This window comes from Formica exsecta, unplaced genomic scaffold, assembly GCF_003651465.1.
Source record: "Formica exsecta isolate Colony F162 unplaced genomic scaffold, ASM365146v1 scaffold813, whole genome shotgun sequence".
Classification (NCBI taxonomy): Eukaryota; Metazoa; Arthropoda; class Insecta; order Hymenoptera; family Formicidae; genus Formica; species Formica exsecta.
The window spans coordinates 2,160-7,343 of NW_021853585.1; the positions used below are offsets into that span (position 1 = coordinate 2,160).

Sequence of the window (5,184 nt, forward strand, 5' to 3'; positions counted from 1 at the left end):
AAAATTGCTGGTATCTTTAGAGGAATATGTCGTTTCTCGAAGACTGCAATGGCAAACCTCAAACCCGATGCTTTTAAGTATTTTTCTCAGTTCTTTGTGAGGATAGCATGAATCATTAAATGGCGAAACATAATTTCTGACATCCTGTATAAACATAAGAGTAATAATTATATAGCTGTAAAATTGCGGATTTGATGGAACATGAGAATAATGAAGTTTACTTGTATGTATGGTGCAAAACGAATATCTCGAGCCAAAATATTCATAATATTATATGTCTTATGAGATGCTACCAAATTCAAAAGTATATTCCCACCAGGTCAAATCATACGATAAATATTCTCAAACGCTTGTCTGTTAAATAAAACACAGATGAGTGTAATTAATTTTTGAAGCTTTTATGCTTATTGCGATTTTCAGTTTCAATTTTTAATTAAACTCTTAAAATAGATGTAACTATTTTAATGAAATGTTAAGCTAATATATTAAACACTCTTACTTCTCTTTCTTTGAAATTATGTTATATATAATGCGATAGAATTGTAAAAAAATATTATAAAAATAAATTTTTTGTGTATCTAAATATTTAAAAATTTACATTAAAATTACAAAACTTAACTTTATTTTAAACATTTTTACAAATTGATAGAATGTATAATATAATATATTATATATTGATATAATATACTTTTAATAATTTCATAACTTTAGAAAAAAAGAAGTGTTATTCTTTTGTTTAAGAAATTTACATTTGTTTATATATAAAATTGCAATACTTTGCAAAGTATTAGGATATAATTAAATGTGGTTGATTTAATATTGATATTATGTCAAAATAATAGCCGAAGAATCGTCAATAATTTGTACCATTTCAATGTCGATTTGATCAGAATTTTAACTTTACTTTAACATTTGGTTTTTGACGTTAGTTCAATGTCACATCAACTATGGGTATATTTCTATAATAATTAGATAAAAATCACGCTGTGATCGACCAGTCGATCGCGATCGATAGGTTGGGCAAGCCTAGTTTATATTTACTTAAGAATTTTGACTTACCGAATGTCATAACACCAATTTAAAGCGTGAAAGGAAAATATATAATCAAATCCAGAAATATATTTTTCAGGCAAACTTCTAGTTTGGATATCTAATACTTCGAATTTGAATCTTTTGTTACTGTATGTTTTCTTCGCAAATTCGATAGCACCTTCCGAAATATCGGTACCTTCAAAATATGCAATTATTGAATTAAATAATAATTTGAGCAAATATATGTTGTTATAAGCGTTAGTCTATGTATATTATTGTTTTACCTATTATTACCGCATTTGGATTTAAAGCTGGCAAAAGGATATATTTCGTTATATCTCCGGGACCACAACCGACGTCTATATATTTTCCAGACATTTCTGTTAATTCTTGTTCAAACTCATTTATTAAATTTAATATATTGCATTTTTGTACCTTGTTAGAAGAAACGTATCCTTTCGGCTTTATCATTTTCACAAGTTTGATTATGCGTCTCTTCTATGTTTCGCGTAGTTGCGTACTTCAAGATTATTTCAAGAGGCAGCCTTATATACTCTGCTATCTAGTAAGATGAGTGCTCAGAATTAAATGTTCTTTTTAGACCGATACCTGAGGCGATGCCCACGATCCCACTCCCACTATCGTTCAAGGCCCGACAGCCTCCAATCGCGCGGGTGCCTCCAGGAGAGTCTCTATATAAAAAATATGCTAGGATCGTGCTTTTCGCCAAATCATCATTAAAATTTTTTTTTGCTAGATAAATTTTATTTTTATAAATAATCAAATATCAAAATTTTTGTTGTTAATATATTATATATGTAACCTATTATTCACATATATATTATACACATATGTTATAATAATATATGTTAGATAGTAATAATAATTACTAAAATAATAATTACAATTTCGATAATCACCCATGAGGTACTATTGTTAATGCATTTTGCTTAAAGTGGTTTCCCCAGTAGGCCTATTCCACTAGTGACAAGCTATTATCGAAATTGTAATTATTATACAGAGTGTCCCAGAATTCGCGAATTTGGAATGCACAGCGTGATTGTCCGTGCCAAAAGAAACAACTTTTTTCTCTGGCAAAATTACGTCTGGACAATATTTTTTAATGAGAGTAATTTTAAGTTAACGAATGAGCGCTCTAGGTTACGCATGAATCAGGGACGGCGCGCGAACGGCGTGCGTGGCGCGTGAGCATGTTATACGCTATTTTATTATTTCGCTAAAGATTTTATAAGAATTATACATGATATCTAAATATCGCTATTTTGAATACAACTTACTTAATAAGAGAACATTTTCTAATTGATATCACTGAAGCAACGATTGAAAATAAAATAAGTAAATTAGATAACACGTGAATAATTTTGATCCAAGATTATTGTTCTAACATTCTAAAAATGGAACAATAATCTTGGATCAAAATTATTCACGTGTTATCTAATCTACTTATTTTACTTTCAATCGTTGCTTCGGTGATATCAATTAGATCAATTTAAACTCTTATTAAGTAAGTTGTATTCAAAATAGCGATATTTAGATATCATGTATAATTCTTATAAAATCTTTAACAAAATGATAAAATAGCGTACAACACGCTCACGCGCCACGCACACCGTTCGCGCGCCGTCTCTGATTCATGCGTAACCTAGAGCGCTCATTCGTTAACTTAAAATTACTCTCATTTAAAAAGTATTGTTCAGACGTAATTTTGCCAGAGAAAAAAGTTGTTTCTTTTGGCACGGACAATCACGCTGTGCATTCCGAATACGCGAATTCTGGGACACCCTGTATATTACTGTCTAAAATATATTATTATAACATATGTAATATATGTATATGTGTATAATAGATTATATATAGGGGAAAGTAGGGCAAAACCGGGTACTTTTTGGATTTGTCTTCCTACAAAATGAGATGTGTAAGGTTTTGCCCACAAGGAAAGTAACAAATACGGCGGTTGTATATTCCGGCGTACAAAATGACGATCAAAACTATATGCGATATATTCTTTAATATATACACAATGCAATGCTGCTTTTACCGAAGATGTTCCGCATAGAAAAAATCCATAACGACTCGATTGTTGCCCCGATATCGATCTTCTCTGGCCCGAGAATTTTGAACTTCTCTGAAAAAAGAAATATCGTGTACTCGTGGGCACGGTTCATCTCAAAATAATGATAGCATCAATCTACAACTAATAACACAAGTTAGCCAAAGATAGTAGTATTTATCACGAAGAAACAAAGGTACCCGGTTTGACCCGCCTATCTGATTTTACCCTACTTTTCTCTACATATAATATATTAATAATAGAAATTTTGATATTTAATTATTTATAAAAATAAAAATTATCTAGCAAGAAAAATTTTAATGACGATTTGGCAGAAGATACGATCCCAGTATAATTTTTATTTAGGGACTCTCCTGAAGCACAGCGTAAAGGCCATTGTACGTGAAAAAGTTTTAGTCGTAATAATCGTAAAACCGGAAGCAAATCACAACTAATCACAATTAAACATTCTTATTACATTAGAATGCTTGAGTGTAAGAATTTTAGGCCGGTATTCATAATCCGTTCTTATATTTAAGAGCATATCAAGTACGGTCTTAAAGATGCTGTGTGGCCATTTCATTGGTTGAATAGGATCTTAAGACGACCCAAGACCACACTTAAGACGACCTTGAATAAAAAAATATAAATACCGGTTTTAGAATGTTAAAATGTTAAACTGTTAGAGTGCTTGATTGTGAGTGATTTGCTTACGATCTTACGATTACTACTAAAACTTTTTCAGTGCAATGGCCTTTACACGTGCGATCGGCAGTTCGGCTGTCGAGCCTTGAACGGTAGTGGATCGTAAGCGTCGCCTCAGATATTCGGCGACCCGAAAAGGTCATCTAAAGCCAGCGGCACACGATGCTATTTTATCTGCTGAATTGCTGTGTGGGCAGCTATGCTGGCAATGCTACTGACCGTGTTCCTGGCTTGGCTTCAGATGATGCAAGCTTTCGTGCTGGTTCGTAATGATTTTTGTACTGGCATCCTATGAGATAGCTTCTTTAGACCATTCTTTCTTTTCGTTCTTTTTTTTGCAGCTTGTAGTAGACGTCATATGACGTCTACCACAAGCTGCAAAAAGATATTTCTTTCCATTCAAGACTTGTCAGAGAATAACCTAACCTGTGGCTGTGTCTTGATTGGCTCTTCTCGTGAGCCAGTAGAGAAATATGCTAAAAAAATAGCACGGGTTCAATTACCAAATATCAACAGGCTAGCCAGCAGCACGCCCCTCAGTGACATCACTTTCTATCATCGTTCCCAACACAACTGCCATCACAGTTCCAAGCAAGCGATCTAGCAGATAAAATAGCATCGTGTGCCGCTGGCTTAATATCTAATTCCGAGCACTGTAGTAGAGATACAGATTAGAAAAATATGAAGTCAATGTGATTTTCACTTATTCGAACAATTTCTGGCTCAAATTCCGAATAGCTCCTACCTCCGAATTTGATGAAATTTTACAGAAATATAGCATTATTAAATGTAGTTGAATGCCACATATGTCAAACGCAAATGTGCGGAAACGTGTCTAATTTCTGAGATATTCAAATTTTAATTATCTGGCTAAATGGAGAATTTTTAAGATTTTCATATAAAGAAAGGATTAAAATTCAAAAATATTTCGCTAAAATATTTCATTTTACAAGTTAACGTTAGAAGATGTAAACACCAGCGTGTTAAAATATTATTATAATAAAAAAAAACAAGATAAACAAATTTCATCGTTTGCGATATTTTATCGTCCGTGACATTTCATCCGTCCGCGACATTTCCATAATTATACGGTTTTACATGGGTTTGTAACTTTCTGCACGAAACGAAGTCCATTCCACATCGCCCTGTGCTTCGGACGCGAAACGAGGTTTATAATTATACAACTTTCTGTGCGAAACGAAGTCCATGCTACATCATAAACTACACTGAGGCCTTTCGTAATGCTAATTACCATCGACGAGATATTATTAAAGACCGTCAGCCTTGGTTAAATTTTTGTAACCATCAAGTGGCCCTAGTGGGTCCGGAGATAATTGAAGAATGTTGACATTACCGGCCGTTTGACTGCATCGAAG

At 33.0% G+C, this 5,184-nt stretch overlaps 1 pseudogene; it reads right to left on the reverse strand.

The window, feature by feature from the left end:
• Positions 1–4,266, reverse strand: part of LOC115244380 — a 6,409-nt pseudogene extending 2,143 nt beyond the window's left edge.
• Positions 4,267–5,184: the final 918 nt, after the last annotated feature.